Source organism: Lolium rigidum, chromosome 5 (genome assembly GCF_022539505.1).
Source record: "Lolium rigidum isolate FL_2022 chromosome 5, APGP_CSIRO_Lrig_0.1, whole genome shotgun sequence".
NCBI lineage: Eukaryota > Viridiplantae > Streptophyta > Magnoliopsida > Poales > Poaceae > Lolium > Lolium rigidum.
The window spans coordinates 34,477,699-34,498,224 of record NC_061512.1 but is presented as its reverse complement, the minus strand read 5'-3'; positions in this window follow the sequence as shown (position 1 = coordinate 34,498,224).

The window sequence follows — 20,526 nt, the reverse complement described above, 5'->3', positions numbered from 1 at the left end:
ACCCCCACGACAGCCCAGACTACGCCGTCCCCCCGGCTGATGTATCACCTATGTATGAGACATTCATGTATGCATTACTCGTGTATGAGACATTTATGTATGCATGACGGCAGATTTGGGCGGGAATAAATGGCGGGAAGATTGAGCGGGAAAAATTGGGCGGGAAAAATTGGCGGGAAACAAACGAGCCAAAATTTCTGACACAACATTTTTGCGGCAAATTCATTTCACTTTAATACTAAAACTGAAATTAAGATACATTGCAGCTAAAATTAAAATACGGCTTAGCACTACATCGGAATTTAAGATACAATGACAAACTAAAACTGAAATTAAGATACATAGCCAGTACGACACATCACTCTACTTTCACTGCGTCCACCGTGGCCATTTTCCAGACTTGTCGCCGCGCCCTTCTGCCGCTTGCGCCTCAGCAGCTCTTTCCCTTAGTCTCTTCCTCTCTGCTTCACGAGCCTCCCTGTGCACCTCTTCCTCTGCAAACCTACGTGCAGCCTCATCATCCATCCTCTTCTGATTCACCTCGCGATTACGAGCTTGTTCCGCCGTTAGTTTCTGTATCTGCCTCTCTCGCTCTGCCTTTTCATTTGCACGAACCTTTTCCCTACGCTCCTCCTCAAAGAACGTTGCCCATGCACGCCGGTGTTTCTCCTCAACCTCCTGGCGCGCCCAATCTGGCTGCTCCGTGTCTATCCAGTGAAACCATTTGCATAGGGGCGGGGGAGACTGCAACACAAATAGTAACATTAAATCACATTCATAAATAAATTTATGCCTACATAAATTTATGTCGAAACATACCGGTGGCCTGGTGGATGACGAAGCTGAACTACGGGGTGGATCATGCTCATAGCTCGCACACATGAAAAATTTCATGCCGAACTGGTCGGAGAAATCCTCCACCTGCTTAACCTTAGCAAGACGGCCGCACCAACACCGCTCCGCAGTCACACCCGGGGGCAAACTTGCAGCCTTCGCCTTCACCGGCCTAAACTCCTGGTCAGAGCACGGCACACTCATGCCGGCTAAGGGTGAGCCAACAGAAAAAAGAGAGAGATAGAAGCACTTGTGCAACGATGAGTATCGATGCATGCTTTTATAGGGAAAAATCCGAGAGCGTGGCGGGAAAATATAGCGGGAGATGGTGGCGGGATAAATTTGGCGGGAGATGGTGGCGGGAAGGAGTGGCGGGAAGGATGGCGGGAAGAAGTGGCGGCAAGGGTGGCGGCAAGGGTGGGAGGGAAACACGGCGGTGTGAACGGGAGAGAGCGAAGATATGGCGGGAAAGCGGTGGCGGGAAAATAATGGGGGAGAAGTGCCAGGAGATATCACTCGTAATAAACCTAAACTAAATCCATGCTACTAGTTCTGGCAACTGACAGGGGCGCAGCAGCCGCTCCCACCGATCGGTTATTTGCTGACCGACCAGATCACACTTTTGCACTTTTTTGAAATCGCGCGCTATTTCTAGAATTAAATAACAAATTCGTATTATTTAAAAAAAGTTCGCCGTGCTCCCGACCGTAAGTGAACACCACGGATGCACGTTCACCTACCAAGTCTTCGCAACGGTAAGATATTTTCACTTAGCACATGTAGGTCACGTTGTTTCCTATTAACGTGCTTCGAGCAACTCTAGCAGATATTTCAAACCGTAAACTCCAAATACGCTGATGGAGGGCACCCAAACATTCTGGAAAAAAATACGTCGCGCAGACCAGATACCATAAACACGAACGTTATATCAGCATATTTCGAAAAAAAAAAACAATTTTTTTTCTTTCCCTCCTCTTCTTCGCTAACTTTCCATGCCAGACCACTCCCGCGCTGCCCTGGCCAACACCCGCCCGGCCGCCCACCCCGCTGGCCTGCCCAGCCCACGCGCTCGCCCCGCCTCGCCCGCCACCCCGCCAGTGAGCATGCCCCACACCCGCCTGGCCGCCCGCCCTGCCGATCACCGGCCTGCCCTGCTCGCGCGCCCGCGCGCCGCCCCGCGCGCCCCGCGCCGCTGCTCCGGCTCGACCTCTCCCCGTGTCTGCTCGCCGAACCGGAGGCCGCCCCTTCCTCTTCTAGCGCGGCGGCCGACTCCACCCCCTCCATTTTCGCGTCCAATTTTGGCCGGAATCTGAGGACTCCGGTGAATTTTGGCCGACTACGTTGTGTTTAAACTCTAGATACATGAATATTTAGGTAAAGTGGAGTCAATTAATTTAGAGCGGAGGGAGTAGCTTATATATACTCCCTTTGTCCACAAAATATTTTTATCGCACCAATTTGGTATTACTAGAGGTCTTGACATGCAGTTTCATATTATAATAATTTTATGTCGTATATGTTTTTACTCTTTTTAATGAAGCTAGTCAAAGTTTAAAATTGGACTTACGATAAAATGTAGAAGTACACTTATTTAAAGATAGAGGAGTATATGCAAAACTTGGCCGTCATGGTCTAATTTTTCAATCCAAGACGCTCCTTTTTGCATTGCAAAAAACACATGAGAGCTTGGCACAAGGAAAGTTTCAATTTCCTAGCCATCAGCCCTCGTCGACACCATCGCCACCCCTTGTCGAATCTAGCATTCCCCACTGCTGAAAGAGCAAAGTCTTCCCTTGTGGTTTTATGTGTTTGATCACAACAATAGAATATAACATTACCGTGTGCATAGTTGTTGAAATATATGTAGGTACACGGTGTTCTCGTTGACCCACTCAAGATCGGAAGACCAAGATCGTAGCTAGGCATAGCCGATAGGTTTTTCGGTTATTTATGTGTGTGTCGCGAGGCAACAGTTGGAGAGGTTGTGAAAAGTTATGGAAAACATGCATTCTCAGTATGACCGGTAGTGACGAGGGATTAACTCGCCAATGCCTACAAATTGTAGACTTAGGGTTTCGTGGAACGAAAGGGCAAGTACAACTCGAAGGTGGTCAAACGAACAGAGGCGCCTAACTAGAAAGAAAAAGTGGTTTTAGGGTTAACAATGATCGATCCCTTTCTTCGCCCTCAGCTTCACCTTTATATAGGAGGCGAATCCGAGGCTTTCCGTGTCATACAAGTATACAAACATCGTGCCGCGTTGGGTCTTTCCATATATTGTTACAAGTTTTCCTATATTGACTCTATTTCCTTAATCCGCATGTTCTTATCTTCATGGGCCTCCAAACATTCTGCTTTGTGGGCCTTCAACTCCTTCGATCCCTAAAAGCATGAACCAGGGATATATATATATGACATACCCATTAGGCATACCCATGTCAGTAGCCCCCGAGATTTTATTCGAGTCGTAGAATTGGGTAAAATCTCCATCCTTCGTCTCATTTTACAAATGCTTCGAGTCCATGAAGACGTTATTTTTATTCGACATCTATATTTGTACAGGGATATTGGTAAATGAGGCTGGTTCATCTGACGGATCAGGTACCAGGTAATTGCTCTTGTGGTAAATCCACATAAACCTACTTCAAGTTCAAGTCCCCGAACTCGAACCTGGAATACTGGCGTAACTCAGGACATGCCCCTTCGAAAACTGAATTCCAGCTAAGTTATCGGGTACCCAACGCATCCGCTGGGATTTTCTTCACATCTGTTGATGTGGATAAAGTGGGAGAGCGCATTCATGTGCGATGCCACGCCACACAGGACGGATCCTGGGGTCTTACCTTCGTGGCCCTTTTTACGAGTCACGGCATTCAGAGTTTTTACCGCGGCAGACGCGCTCTGAGGATATATTGTCAAGTGCCTTTGTTCGGCTGATGGAATGCTTCATTTCTCCGGGTTACTATATTTTATTGAGTAAAATCTTGACTCTCCCGATGGGAGTACATGACTAGTTTACAAAACTCGAAGATGTCTACGCTCCGCCGAAATTTTTCAAGTTCATCTATATTGACCTGCTATATTGCTTTTTCTTTATTGCCAAATTTCATAGGGTGCGCGACCAGCGCTTCCGATGGGAGTAGCCCCCGAGGCTACAGCCAAGTGTTTGCACTTGGGTGTAGGCTCAACTTGCTTTTAATCGACTCCATAACTTTCCTCTATCTTGCATCTTATTGGGAGCACGAACAATGCTCTCGATAAGAGTATCCCCCGAGCCTATGATCGGGTGCATGCAGCTGGATAGAGGCTCCAAAATTCATACCACGCATTCTATATTGTCTTACCAACTCGAAGATTTTCTTGCCTCTGACGTCAATGCTGACAAAGGTAGTATGCTGTCATCTCGTTAAACTGTGACTGTTGATGGATCACTGTTTTGTGGGTCCAGTATGACTGCCCTTCCCCCACGTTGCACTTAGTGGGGCTCGCACGTTCTACGAATCGTCCGGCACGCGTGCTGTAATCATGTTACTTGAGAATAGATGTAAAAAACATTTTTTACTCCTCTGCCACGTGTAGGATTAAGATTACATCTTCTCTATTGAACGGTTGATCTGCTTCGTCTCCCAGGTTAAAAGGTGAACCCTGGTTTTCACTTTTCCCTTCTCACTCCGCCGCACAAAACCCTCACTTTTACCATTGCCTGCGTCCTCTCCTCCTTACTCTCGCTGCGCGCCCTAGCTTTTTCCTCTGCGACCATGGGCAGATCGAAGCGCGTCAAAAGCGGCACCGCTGGTGCTGAGCCGGTGGAGAAGAAGAAGGTATCCGGATGGGATAGATCCAAATTCAATCCAACAGAGCACCGGAAGCTCAAGAAGTTAGGGCTTCTCACTGACGATGGGAAGGTGAAGATCCCTGGGGACGAAACGACCCCCAATCCTCCCGAAGGGTACCGGGTAATCTTCTCTGATTTCCTCCTTCGCGGTCTCTCCACTCCTGTTCACGAGTTCCTTCGGGGACTTTTGTTCGTTTATGTGATTCAGCTGTACCAGCTGAGTCCCAATTCCATTCTCCACATCTCTATTTTCATCACCCTCTATGAATGCTTCCTTGGCATCCACCCTCATTGGGGCCTATGGAAACGCAACTTCTTTCTCCGCCGGAACAACTCGAGGGACGCCATCTACAATGTAGGTGGTGTCTGCATCTGCGTTCGGCTTGAAGCCGACTATTTTGACTTGAAGTTTGCTGATTCGGTCCAAGGCTGGCGCAAGAAATGGCTCTATGTCATGGATGAAACAACTAGCGACCAAAAATTCGGCCTTGCTCCCTTTGACATGTCGCAAGATATTCTGAGGCGCCACTCTTGGGATGCCGAAGCAACTCCGGAGGAAACTACGGCTACTCAACACCTGATAGAGCAAATTAAGAAACTGCAAACTACCTGAGGAAAAGAACTATCAGGTGTGCAGATAATAGCGCATTTTCTGCGGATCCGTGTTCAACCTCTCCAAGCTAGGTCAACTCCCCTATGGCTTTACTCCGGTACTGGCGATGCTGCGAGGATATCTGAGGATCTTCCTGTTAAGGATCTGGAGAAATTGGTTCACCGATTTACTTCTCTTAGCAAGAAGCTTGAAGTGCCCGCATCCTGCCGAGTGAAGACATACAGTAGCGCACACACCCTTCCAGCTGTAAGTTCCTTCCCGAAGTTTTTCTTAATTTCTCTGCCCAACTTATCTTTCATAGTTTAACTCGCAATTTAATTGTGTAGAAACACGTATCTCTCTTCTCCCTGCCACATGTTCCCGAAAATGGGAAAGTACCCGAACGGACACCTGCCGATGATTCTCACGAAGCTTCGCTTCGCGAAAGCGAGCCTGCGGAGTCTGAGAAAAGTGCGGGTTCGTCGACTCACGTCTCCGAATCCTCCCGTACGCACTCTGCCCCTCCTTCTGCGACTTCCCCAGATGGTAGGAAGAGAAAAAGGCAAAGTGATGAAGAAGATTCGGGTACCTCCAAACTAACTGCAGATGTACCCGAAGAAACTTCCCAGGGGCAAACTTTTGCTTTCAACCCCTTTGATGCGGCCCTTGGCACGAGCTCGTAAGTTTGTTTCTACTTTATCGCACACTTTTTTCTTAACTTTTTACCTCAACACTTCTCACTTTTACGTCAGGAATGAGGAGGTGCCCGCAGAAGGTGATGCCCCCAGAATAGCAAGAACAAGCACATCTCAAACGCTAGCCATCGCCGAAGACCCGAAGATTCCTCCTGAAACCACTGAACCGGCGAAGAGCCCCCGGTTATTAAGGAAGAAACCAAGAACTAAAAATGCCAACAAAGGGGTTATTATCGCCGAGGATTCATCGACTCCCCATCTGAACGATGTAAGTTTTCTTTCCTTGCTCTTTAATTCCTTCTTTTTTTCCTTTGTCAACGTCCAGTTTCTTATACTTCTTTCTTCCTATGCATCTCGACTTTTTGTAGACTATAACAAAGGAAATGCTCGGCATAGCTAATCGCTTTATCGGGTTCCGTGATGAAGCTGACAGCTTGAGAAGTAAGTGCCGCATATTCTGTTTTCGATAAACTCGGATTGATTGCTGTGATGTAATCCCTTTCTTTTTCTCAAGCTCGCTACTCACCGCGCAAGAGCATATCCAGGAGCTTGAAAGGAAACTTGAGGCCAGCGAAAATGCTCGCAAGGATGCCGAAGCAAAAGCTGCCAGTGCCAATGAGCTGCAAACTAGACTTGATTCTGCAGAGCTGGCCTTGAAAGAGAAATCTGAACAAGTTGCCCAACGAGAAGCTGACGTAGTAGGGCGACTCGACAAGCTATCTGACAAATTCTCAGGTACATCCATACTACCCTTTCTTCTGCGACACTGGGCCTGTACTAATGAATTTTCCTCTTTTCAGCAGAGCGTATCGGTGAGATGTATACGAAGAATAAAGAGCAAGAAGAAGATGCACTCTTGGATTCCCTCATGACGTTAGAGATGAATTGCCATCTTACGCGAGTTTGCTTGAAGCTGGGTCGTCTGATTGCTTTTGAGCGCTTGTTCCAGCGCTTCTTCCCGAAAGAAATTGCGCCGAACAAGTTTGAGCCTCTCGCCAGGTGCTTCTCAGGCAAGGATGACCCTACTTTGGCGTATCGTCAATCCGCTTTAAGATTGGTGTTGAAGGCGCCATTGCCTTGGCCATAGCTAGTGGCGAAAAGATTAACTGGGCGAAGGTGGTGACCGTTCGAGGTCTGACTGCAGAGAAATGGACTAATCTTTTGAGGAGCGCGAAGGCCTTCTCGAAGAAATTGATTGCCATCATCGACCCAACGTCTGCCTCCTCCACCAGTACAACTCAGACTGAGGTCAAGTAGACAAACTTACGCCTTCGCTTTTGTATAAGTACTTTTCTTTTTCTTTTCAGCTGTCTTGTAAGCTATTCTATCGGCTGCGGCCTTTTGAAACCTTCCCTTGTAATATATCCTTGGGATGAATGAAAAAACAACTTGCCGCAAAATTCATCTGAAATATTTTACACTTGTTCCAGTTATATGTTGATGATTTTGTCAAATCCGGACACCCCGATACTTCGCTCGACGCATCGAGGCCTACAGAAACTCCCGAGGTTGCTAACTTACACACACCAGTGGTAGCTGAGTCGATGAAAATGGAAATGGAAGATCTTCGGCAGCAACTGCAGTTGCTGAAGAAACAAGCTATGACTGCCCTTGACCAAGCGAGGAAGTCTTCTGAACGCGAACAGGCTGCTCTTTTTCAAGCGCAGGATTCTGCCAATCTGGAAAAGGCTGCTACTTTGGAAGCCACGCGTGCTACCGAACGCGAAAATTATATGATTGAGCTCATGACTGATGCGAGTCAAGATATGGCTGGTACACTTCCTCTTCAGATTCTTTGATTAAAAACCCTTGTCTGACAATGACTTACCATATTGCTCTCCTTTCCGCATAGGCTCTTCTTTGGACGCTGCTGCCGAAGAAGAAAGAGTTAATCATCGGGTCAGGTTTCTTATGCGTCTTGCGGCTGAAGCCAATGTCAATTTCTGGGCGAACGAAGCGCGCTGTCGCGCTATTGTCCAATTTCAAGACCGCGCCGCTCAAGCACGTGAGTTTATCGACTTTTGCCGTAGTTCGCTGGGTATGGTGTACAATGCCATGTTTCCCCGCAATCCACAACCCAAGATTTTTTCTAAAGTGATGGAGAAGTTCAAGAACGTGCGAGACATTCATATCTTCATTAAGGCGCAAATGGTTGCTGAGGCAAAATTTGCTTTAGTCTAGCTTAGGATCCATCACCCGAAGATTGATCTTGAGGAAGTTGCAAAGGGATTCCTCTTGAAAAGCTCGAAGAGGAAGATAAAGCTTGACCATCATATTGAAGCAGTGTCTGGTCCTGCTGAAAAAATGATTGACACGCTACGTGAAGTAGACTCGAATTTTTTCAAGAACTTCCGATACGATGAGTCAACACAGCAAATGCGAGCCCCCACCAAAAATATAGACATATTTGTGTGAATATTTTCCATGTAATCTTGCATAGCTATATTTAGTACTTTGCTTGAGGTCAATTTCCAGTCAAAACGCGTATTTATAAGTGTATTGTATTTGTTTTATTGGCTGAGCCCCCGATCGTCGGGTAGCAAGAGCCGTTTGCCATACACACCATGTTGTAGAGATATTGTTGTATTCGCGAGACACTTGTGCGGTCAAGGCGAAATTATTTTGCAGTTACCCTGTCGTTTCTATATTTCCTTTCCAACTAAGCCCCCAAGTATCGGGTGGCTGTAGTTCTTGTTGTTGTCGATGAACTATATTGATTTACCCGCAAGACTTGTGTTATGTCAAAACGAGTATTTTTGAAATTTGTCGAATTGCGATATATTTAATTTGCGGGTCGAGCCCCCGAGCGTTGGTTGCGAGAAGAAAGATAATATCTGACACCACTATATTTATTCAACCATGCTATATGTCAGCAAATCAAGCCCGCCTCATTAAAAACCTTTCAGTCCCACTCGGTACCCTGAAAGGAAAAGAGTGCGTCTGAAAACTTGCGAGCTGTTCAGGTACATTGTATGCTTACATGGTCTTTGCGCTCATAATTCTACGCGAGCAGAAACACACAAATTTTCAACGAATATTAGAAAAAAGTTTCAAAACTTCATCAGCCACTGGATTGGGTTTATTTGCCTTGAAGATATGAAATAATAAAAATTCGGAAGATATTCTTTGTGATGATAATGCCAAAAAATATCAAGTTGGCTCATCTGTCTTTCTTCCTTTCCCTTTCATAGTCGACTCTGTTCTAGGGTGCCGGTGCCAAAGTACAAAAAAAAAATGGAACCACCTAGACTTTGGGAAAGGGGAGTAGCGGACCTTAGGCCGAGTATGGTCCCACCCATGGGGATTTCAACTTCTCATGGCCATCTTGCTTGAGTCGAAGGACTAGATCACCGACCTCAAAAGATCGGGGGCGGAGTCGATGACTGTGATACTTCTTTAAGTTCTGTTGGTATGCGCTGACTCGAGATAATACCACGTCTCTTTCTTCGTCGACTGCATCGACATCATCTTCGAGTGCTCTTTGCGACGCTTCTTCATTGTATTCTGCGACTCGTGGAGAATCATGAGCCAGTTCCACTGGAAGCACGGCTTCAGCCCCGTGGACCAGGAAGAAAGGTGTTTCTTGAGTTGCTGCATTAGGTGTTGTTCGCAAGCTCCATAACACGGAGGGTAACTCGCCAACCCAAGCGTGCCTTGCTTTTTCGAGTGGTGCTAACAGGCGTTTCTTAATGCCGTTGCAAATGAGGCCATTTGCTTTTTCGACCTGGCCATTGGTTTGTGGATGCGCCACTGATGCGAACTGTAGCTTGATACCCAGCCCTTCGCAATAATCCTTGAGCTCTCGAGAGGTGAAGTTAGTGCCATTATCTGTTACTATGCTGTTTGGGACGCCAAAGCGAAAGACAATCCCCTTGATGAAGTTTACATCTGCCGCTGAATCTGCTGTTGTTACCGGTTTCGCCTCGACCCACTTGGTAAATCTGTCGACTGATACAAGTAGGTAGACATGGCCTCCTGGCCAAGATTTGTGCAATTTCCCTACTATGTCGAGTCCCCACTGGGCAAAAGGCCAAGCCAGAGGTATTTGCATCAGATCAGCTGCTGGAGCATGTGGCTTGGACGCGAATCTTTGACAAGCTTCACAGGTACGCACAATGTTCTTTGCATCCTCTATGGCTGATAGCCAATAAAAACCCGCTCGGAAAGCCTTGGCTGCAATTGCTCGACTGCTTGCATGATGGCCGCATATTCCTTCGTGTATGTCCTTGAGTATGAGCTGTCCTTCTTCGGGTGTGACGGATCGTTGTAGGACGCCTGAGATACTGCATTTGTATAACTCTCCTTTGACAACTGTGGATGCTTTAGATCTCCTGATGATTCTGCGAGCTTCGACTGGGTCTGCTGGAATTTCTTGATTTACGATGTACGCTAAGTACGCTTGCATCCACAGAATTTGTATCATCAGCACTTCCTCTGGTTCTTCTTCCTCGTCCGAAGTCGACGATTCTGGGGCTGTTGCAGCCCCCGAGCCTTTTTTGTGTTTGTGCTTCTTTTTGTTTGGCTGCCCTTGTGTTGCGAGTGCCTTCTGCTTGATTGATCTCTCGCTGATTTCCTCCCAAAATACGCCCGGAGGTATGGGCAGGCATTGTGACCCGATGTTTGCTAGAGCGTCGGCTTCATCGTTACTGAATCTGCTCACATGATTTACTCCGCATCCGTCGAAAGTCCCTTCCAGGTCATTGTATGCATCTCGATATGCTATCATGTTGTCATTGACCGCATCACACTTGTTCATCACCTGCTGTGCTACTAACTGTGAGTCTCCAAAAAATTTCATGCGCGTCGTGCCGCACGCTTTTGCCATTCTCATCCCATGGAGCAAAGCCTCATACTCTGCTTCGTTATTTGATGAGTTTGGGAAGGTCATCCGCAATATGTACTTCATTTTATCGCCTTGCGGAGAAGTGAGTACTACCCTAGCTCCTGCTCCTTCTATTCTCTTGGACCCGTTGAAATGCATGTGCCAGGTACTTGACAAATCCGGTGGTCCTGTATTTTGCAGCTCTATCCACTCTGCTACAAAATCTGGCAAGATCTGCGACTTGATTGCTTTTTTTCATACGTGATGTCCCGAGGGGAAAGTTCTATTCCCCAAAGGGAGACACGTCCTGTAGCTTCGGGGTTGTTCAAGATGTTCGTGAGGGGTGCCTCATTGACTACCACGATCGGGTGTGCCAAAAAGTAGTGTCGTAATTTTCTTGCGGATATGAAGACTCCATATGCTAGCTTCTGATAATGCGGGTATCGCTGCTTGGATGGAGATAAAACTTCACTGAGGAAATATACTGGGCGTTGAACCCCATGGACCTTCCCTTCTTCTTCCCGTTCCACGACAAGGACAATGCTGACTACCTGCGGGGTAGCTGCAATGTATAGCAGTAGGGGTTCTTTTTCTCGTGGGGCCACTAGAACCGGTGGTGTCGAAATAGTGCGCTTCAAGTGCTCGAATGCTTTGTCTGCTTCTTCATTCCACTAGAACTTTTCTCCCTGCTTTATAAGCGCATAAAAGGGTAACGTTTTTTCTCCCAACCTGGCGACAAATCTGCTTAACACCGCGACACGCCCCGTTTACTGTTGTATTTCCTTGAGCTTGGTAGGTTTCTTCATCGTCAATATGGCATGTATTTTCTCTGGGTTTGCTTCGATTCCTCTTGCCGATACTAGGTATCCGAGGAGTTCTCCCGCAGGAACACCAAAGGAGCATTTTGTCGGGTTTAATTTGATGCGAAACTTGTCAAGGTTGTCGAATGTTTCACGAAGATCGTCGATTAAGGACAACCCACTCTTTGTCGTGATCACCACATCGTCGATGTATACTTGGACGTTCTTGCCGATCTGAGATGCAAGACACTTCTGCATCATGCGTTGATATGTGGCTCCCGCGTTCTACAACCCGAACGGGATTGTTTTGTAGCAAAATACGCCGTAAGGGGTTATGAAAGCTGTTTTGACTTCATTCTCTATTTTTAATCGGATCTGGTTGTAACCAAAGTATGCATCCAAAAAGGAAAGACGTTCACAACCTGCCGTGGAGTCGATGATTTGATCGATCCGAGGGAGGGGGAAGTGATCCTTAGGACAGTGTTTATTGAGACACGTGAAGTCGACGCACATGCGAAGGACATCAGTATTTTTCTTCGGGACCAGAACCGGATTGGCTACCCACGTGCCCTCTTTTATTTCTTTGATGAATCCAGCGTCTTTGAGGCAATGAATTTTTGACAGCATGGTCTTGCGATTCGGCTCAGAAAAACGACGCAAAGGTTGTCGTATTGGCCTGGCTCTTGGATCCAGATTAAGTGCGTGCTCGGCGAGTTCCCTGGGTACTCCTGGCATGTCAGCTGGGCACCATGCGAAGATTTCCCAACGCTCACGGAGGAACTCGACGAGCGTGCTTTCCTATGCATGGTCCAAGTTGGCCGCGATGGATGTTGTTTTCTTGGGGTCCGTTGGGTGGACCTGTACTTCCTTGGAGTCCTTGGAGGTGTCGAAAGCTTGCTCTTGCAAGGATCTACCTCCGTCTAGCAACACATCGTGGTTGGTGGTGAATTTTGTCGCCTCGTACTCAGCTTGCATTCCGAACGACTCGGAGATTTTGTTGAAATCCCTGTCGTATTTATCTGACAAGGCGAAACTTCCGCTGACCATTATTGGCCCATTGGGTCCAGGAATCCTCCATAAAAGGTATGTGTAATGCAGCACTGCCATAAATCTAGCGTATGCGGGTCGCCCCAAGATGGCGTGGTATTGAGATGGCCAGTCCATAACCTCAAACTCGAGTTTTTCCTTCCTGTAGTTCTCCACTGTCCCGAACTGTACATCGAGGGCTATCTTGCTCAAGGGATAGTTTGGTTTTTCTGGCGTTATTCCATGAAAACGCGTGCCTGTTGGCGCCAGATTAGCCAGTGAGATGTGCATCTTTCTCAGTGTGTCTGCGTAGATTAGATTTATGTTTCTTCCTCCATCTATGAACACTCGAGGGATAGAGTACCCTTCGATGACTGCTGGTAGTACCAATGCCGAATGCCCTGGTCGTGGTACCTGGGGTGGGTGATCCGCTCTGTTGTATCCTATTGGCTGGTCACTGCCATATTTACCTGTCGAGTAATCAGTTTCTGTGTTCTATTTGTTGGCCTACCCTTCTGGATCATTGCCAACGAACCCTTTGGCTGCGTGTACCCGCCGCTAGCGTTTGGAGGACCCATAATCTGCAGCTGACTTTGCTGGTTCCCACTGGTGATTGCTGATGGTGGTGGTGGTGGTACGTGCACCTCACTCCTTAACCCTTGCGCATATCCTCTGCTAACTGCTTCGGCTTGTGAATTTTCAGTTATTCTTCGCAGAGCTTGGAACATTCGACAGTCCTTTTGGAGGTGACCCGACGCCCTCTTTCCGTCGGAGTCTATGTAAAAGTGCATCTGGCACGGACCATCCATGATTTCTTCTGGTGACATGTTGTATCTGGATCGGTTGCTCTGTCTGCTGGAACTAGGCGCATCTCTATTGTCACTTCGTTGCCCGCTACTCATGCAGTAATCGTCACGATGGTTATTACCGTTGCTACGGAAGCCAGCCGAAACTTGGCTGGGACCGTCATAATCCGCAAAGCTGCGAAACCTTCGCCTATTTTGATTGTTGTTCCTATTGTGATCGTCCTCTGGTGAACGATTCCATTTATTATGGACGGCGTCCTCGCCGTCGGCCCACTTATTTGCCACAGACGGCGCCAATTGACGAGGGATTAACTCGTCAATGCCTACAAATTGTAGACTTAGGGTTTCGTGGAACGAGAGGGCAAGTAGAACTCGAAGGTGGTCAGACGAACAAAGGCGCCTAACTAGAAAGAAACATTGGTTTTAGGGTTAACAATGATCGATCCCTTTTCTTCGCCCTCAGCTTCGGCTTTATATAGGAGGCGAAGCCGAGGCTTTCCGTGTCATACAAGTATACAAACATCGTGCCGCGTCGGGCCTTTCCATATATTGTTACAAGTTTTCCTATATTGACTCTACTTCCTTAATCCGCACGTCCTTATCTTCATGGGCCTCCAAACCTTCGACTTCGTGGGCCTTCAACTCCTTCGATACCTAAAAGCATGAACCAAGGATATATATATGACATACCCATTAGGCATACCCATGTCAGGTAGCATCGGTGCTGAGAGAGGTAGTACCGCTACCTCCTTCAGCACCAGGTACACGTTAGCTAGAACTGATGTGACGGCAGTACCGGTTCCCCGGGGAACCGGTACTACCGCTAGCAGTACCGCTGGCGATACCGCTCTTAGTGGCCGGAGCTACTGGATTCTGAGCGGTACCTAAGCGGTAGCACGATCGGAACCACCGCTTGAGTCACTCTTTGAGTGAATTGCGGTACTACCGGTCGCGGTAACGGTCTGGTACCGCTCCGAAGAATCCCACATGCGGCACTACCGTTGGTAGTACCGTTTTGGTACCGCCTTGGATCCAGTATCCAAAGTACCCTTAACGGTACCTCGAGCGGTACCGTGACCGGTAGTACCGGTCATGCGGGATGAGCCTCAGCTTGAGTAGCAACGGTCATACTGGAGCGGTAGTACTGCTCACCCGAGCGGTAGTACCGGTCGTGCGGGATAAGTGGAACGGCTGGATTTCGAATCCCTCCTATATAAAGGGGGTCTTCTTCCCCAGCTCGTTCAAGCATCTTTTCACTCTCTCTCCTCCATTGTAGCTGAGCTCAAACCTAGAGGATCTTCTTCCCCATCCAACCAATCAAGCCCATACTTTGAGGAGAAGGAGGAGGTCCCGATCTACCCATCCACCAAGCAAGAATTCGCCAATCCCACCTAGTCCTTTGTGGATCTTGTAACCTAGGGTTCCTTTGTGGGATCTCTTGAGATGATCCCTTATGGAGACTAGCTTGGTGTTGTACTAGTCCCATAAGGTGTTGGGAGCCTTCGGCTGTTGTGGAGCTCGCCCCAACCTTGTGTGAAAGAATCGCCGCCTCGACCGGCCTTAATAGTGGAGAAGTGAAGACTCCTTTGTGGGGTTTTCACGAGAAATAAGGTGAAGCCTTCGTGGCTGTTGGAACCTTCGTGTGCCACACCTCCTCAACGCAGACGTACTCCCTTTTGTGGGAGGAACTGTGGTAAATACATCGCGTCTCGTCTCCGCTACCGTCCGCCCGGTTGTCTCGCTTCCCTCACACTTGCTTGTTACTTGATCATATTGTTTGCTTGCATTGCATCATACTAGGATCACCATACCAGTGAAAAGCTACCACCTTTACATTCAGCTACGCCTAAAATTGGAAAAGACTAAAACTTGACGTAGCTCCTATTCGCCCCGCAGCAATTGCATCGTTTCGTGTGTGCCAAATTAAGCAGGAGGGGGAGACGCGCTTACCAGCATGCTCATGTCTTGAATGATTAGAGCGTACGCTGTCCAGAGGCAGGAATTGAGCGATGTTGCGATGAAGCCAGCCTTGCCCTCCCCACCATTGGTACGGTGGGCTACCAGCTGAAGAAAGCGACACGAAGAAACTCCCCAGTGTTAATGCATGCATCGCTCTCCAATCACGTGCACAAGCAAACTCAAGCTCAAGCTCACGAAAATAACACAACCACAATGGAACTAGGAATAGGATGGATACGTACCATGTTCTCCACAGCTCCCCCAATGTACATCAGCGCGCCGGTTAGCATGCCGGACATGCCGACCACGTGTGAGAGGTCGCTGCCGGCCGACTGTAGGTACAAGCAAGTGCCGGGGATCGCCATAGCCAAGGCGCCTCCGATGGCCACCCACTTGAAGAAGAATGTTCGGCGGCCGCGGGAGCATATGAAGTAGACTATGAGGTAGAAGAGGTGAAAGAGGACGCCGATGACGTTGGTCACCACGACGGAGAAGTTGACCATCTTGAGGGCACTGCCGTACCACGCCCATACACCGGAGTTGATCACCGCCGCCACATTTGCGATGTGGGTGCGCTCGCCCACATTACCCGCATACGCCATATCTAAGAAGCTGTCACTGCAAGTCAGTTCAATTGGTCATCAGATCAATAGCACTGATTGTTACAATGTAGTCAGCGGTCTATACTTGACACCATAGAGAAGAAAGATAGACCTACAGTGGAGAGTAAATCAGAAGTAGAGTGGTCAAGTCACCAAAGAAAGCGAACAGAGCAGTTTCCCAGGCCATGGCGTCCATCTTCTCCATGGTACTGACCCAGTTGAACGATCCAACCGTGAGGCGGCCGATGGAGCACATCGCCGCCACCGTCAGCAGGGTCAGGAATGTCCACTTGATGCTAGTCCTCTGCAGGATCATAAACAAGTAGCTAGTGTGAGCAGCAAACTCTCCCTATCTGTTGTCAGCAACAACATTTGTTCACAAACAAGTAAAAGCCAAATTTGGTCTGAAACAAGATGAAGCAACATGTATAGCTAGCAGGCAGATCCAACCCAAATTAAACAGTGTGTGATTCGTCCATACATTTGTTTGAGTGTTTCATACCTGAATTGCATCAGTGGATCAGATAACACATTATAGCTAGCAAGTGCAAGCAAAACAGATTGATGCGTTGTGCAGGTGAAATGAAATACACACACACGCTCGAGATGGATCAAGACTAGCTAGTGTGAGCAAACTCTCTCTCTCTCTCTCTCTCTCTCTCACTCTCTCTCTCTCTCTCCCTCTCCCTCCCTCCCGCTCTCCCTCCCTCTCTCTCTCTCTCTGATTCGTTTCAGTGTTTCATACCTGACTTGCATCTCAGTGGATCAAACACATTATAGCTTTTTCGATAAAGGGAATATATTAATATCAAGAGATACCAATTACACCCAGCCTCTGCAACAACGCACCACCCTAATGGCACTACGGATGCACACAGCCAAAAAAAGAAAAAGAAAACTAAGAAACAAAAGTCCCGCTACAGTATCTCGGGTCTAACAACAGCAATACATCCACCGCCATGACAACACCTGAATTACAGACTCTCCAAAAAACGACGCCTCCAAGAAGGGAACAGTGCTCAAACACCGTCGTCGCCCGATCAAAGATCTTAGGTTTTCACCCTGAAGATAGTCCCCGCTCTCAAAACAATGCCTCCACCAAGGTCACTGCCAGGCACAACCAGTTAAGGCCAGACCTTGGATTTTCACCCTGAAAGGTAGGACTCTGGGCTTCACATGTGTTGTCGCCCCCACTTTCATACCGCTGCTGTGAAGCCCGGATACCAAGCAAGCCCCTCAACATCGCGGAGACTTGAACCTCCCTTATCTAGTCCTCCCCTCCGGCCTTCATGAAATTCTCTTCTTCCGACTTTCATCATGGATCCATAGTCACTTGATGTCAACACAGAAAAAGAGCTTCGCGCCGCTCCCTCCAGAACCAAACGGTCGGAATAAACACATGGGTGCGCACGACCGAATACCTTCGATCCAGCAAACTCCAGGCAAAGCACTGTTACATTCGCCGGCGGAGCCTTCCGGAACTCAACCCTCCGGCCAGATCATGAGTCCAGGCCTCCGGTAGGTCCTCCTCTTCACGCAAGAGAGGCCCTAGGACCGCCGCCTTTATTCAGGTCGGACCCCCACGTCGGCGACCATCCCGGGCTGGCCAACCCAACCCTCCACCGGCGACACCATCGCCGGCTTCCATGCTCCTCCATCTCACCGCCGGATGGCGGTGATAGATCAAAAATCCACCACCACCAACCGCAGGCCGACCCTCTCCGGCGAAGAAGAGGCCACCTCCTCCGTCGAACCCAAGGCTGCTGCCCCGGGCGCCCTCGTGTCGCGGAAGAAGCCCGAGATCGCCTCCACGCACCGACGAGAGGCGGGGGTGGATGGCATGGCGCAGACCGAGGGCCTGGCCGCCGCCCACCACTAGCCCCTGCCGGAGTGCTGCGGGAAGCCGACGGGAGGAGGGAGACTGCAGCGCTGCCCATCCCAACCGCGCCGGCTGATCCACCAGGGGACAGCCGACGGGAGGAGGGCCGCCGCCGTCGTCGCCCATCCCACGCGCGCCTGCTCCGCCATGCATCGAGGAGGTGGGATCCGGCCGCCGTTCTCCACGCAGCGACGAGGAAGGGCCCCCGCCGCCGCCACGCCCCGAGGGACTTTGCCCCGGTGGCGCTACAAGTCCAAGCAAAAAAGATTGATGCCTTGTGCAGGTGAAATGAAATATACAGATCGACACACGCTCGAGATGGATCAATACTAGCTACTGCACGTTGGAGGTAAATCCGCAGAAACGAAATGAAAAAATCGATGCGTTCTGCGGGTAAAATGAAATACAGACGCACGCTCGAGATGGATCAATACGTACTAGCTACTGCACGTTGGAGGTAAATCGGAAGAAACTAACAGTGTGCTACACTAACAAATCAGCAACCATGCATGCATGCATGCCGGGGTGTTCTAATATTGCTAGCTTGACAGCATGCATCCGTGCGCGCGCGCGGCCACAACTAGCCAGTGTAGTGTAGCAATCGAACAAGAATACTACTATACTCCAGAATAAGCTCACAAATCTGCGAAATGAGCAGCAGAGCAGAACAACGCGCGCAACGATCGATCCCCAGCTCTCTGAATCGTGCATCCATCAAACCAAATGGTGCACACACGCATACGTGTGCAGCGCAGCGCAGAAATCAACCATATGCATGCATGAATTTCCTCTCCAGATTTTGTTTCCAAGAGATTAACACACGCAAGCGCGCACGCGCGCGCGCTTGAGATCGACCAAGTCGAGACGGAGGCGCGCGCGCATGCAGCGATGAACTAGCCAGCACGGTTGTCCAGTGTGAGTGTGCCATGGCTCACCGGCGCGCGCGCGGAGATTAACAGTGCGCTAGTAGCCACGAACGAACTACCCAAAAACAAAACCCAAATGGAGGGATCAGCCGCGCGCGGACACGACGGCGAACCGGCAGCCATCCGCGCGCGCGCGCGCCGTCGCCGAATCAACCAAGCAAAGTAGCCAGCACCCGGCCGGCCTATCGATCGATCTACCGCGCGCGCGCGCTAGCTTGACCAAGAGAAACAGTAACCGCATCCAGGATCGAGCGAAAGAAAGCAGTAGCTCCCGCTCGCCCGGCTAAAATACGGACCCAATTAAGCTGCCTCGCGCGCGCGTAGACTCGACCGTGGGCATCTTCAAATCCGTCGTAGCAGGATCCCCTCGCGCGCGCGCGCCAGCGTCGCATCCCCTCGCAGGTCAACGGACCGAACCGGCAAAAATACGTTGCGCGCGACCCGGCAAAAATACGTACGTACATGTCCCGCGGTCGTACCTGGAAATCTGCAGCCGGCCAAAAATACGCTGCGCCGGACCAAATGCGCACCCCACGGAAATCAAGCAATCTCCTCGCGTGTGCCACACCAATGCAATCTAGCTAATCCCCTCGTTTAACGCAATCGCCCGCTTAATTTCCGCCCCCTACGTATGCCACACTCCCCGATCCGTGGCACTAACCATCTCTGCCGTTCATCCCGATGCCAATCCCACCAGCCATCTACGGGGGAGAAGCCCAGATCGGAGATTGGAAACGCAAACCTTCCTCTTCCTCCTATAAAACAAGGCCATTGTCGCCGCCGCGGGCGGCAGCGCGTGCCGTGACTTATGACTTTGGACTTTGGCGAGGGGAGGGGAGGGGAGGGGAGGCCATGATACTCCGGCGAGCTCCTCTCGTGATACAGCCAGCCATCCTGTACACTCCACGGCGCGCCAAGCCTCCCCTCTTTCTCTTTGTCTCTCCCGATCTGTCTCGCCAAAGCACAAGTAAGTTATATCTAGCAGCAGGACAGGGAAGGCGAAGCACCAGACTGCTTAGGCGGTGGCCGGCCATGGGTGAGCTGCCCATTTCTGTCTCGCAACACCACGTCCCTTCTTCGCATTCCCGCGCTATGGCGCGTCGCTCAACTATAAAAGCCCAAGGAGAGGGGAGGGGAGGCCATGATGCTCCGGCGAGCTCCTCTCGTGATACAACCATCCAGTACACTCCACGGCGCGCCAAGTCTCGGAGAGGGGAGGGGAGGGGATGCCATGAAGCTTTGGATCGCTTCGGCAGACGCCAGCGAGCTCCCTTACGTGATAAAGTGTTCCTGTAGATAAAGTCTCGTATCTACCATATGCGCCTGGAGGGCTATAACTGGCATGCCTGAGCTTTGGAACTGTTTGAATCTCAATGGAGAGGGAAAAGTTGGACAGGGAGGAGGCCAAATCTCCGTTCTTAAGACAACTCTTCATTCCTGATACTAATACTTTCTATTCTGGGGACACATATATTATCTTGAGTATTAACACTCCTTCCCATCCAGGATTTCATCGCCTGGCATTATGATCTTTCTGGATTTTTTCTGTCAAAAGCGCTTATAGGGCGGCTTATAACAGCAAGCATGGTATCAGATGTCATTCTGGATGCAGTTTGCGTGACACTGATGAAAGACCAATTTGAAACAACATCTGAACTGTTGCTGTTCCTAAAAAGATTCGTATATTTGGGTGGAGAACTTCTCATGATAATCTAGCTACTATGGTCGATAAGTGGAGGAGAACACGGGA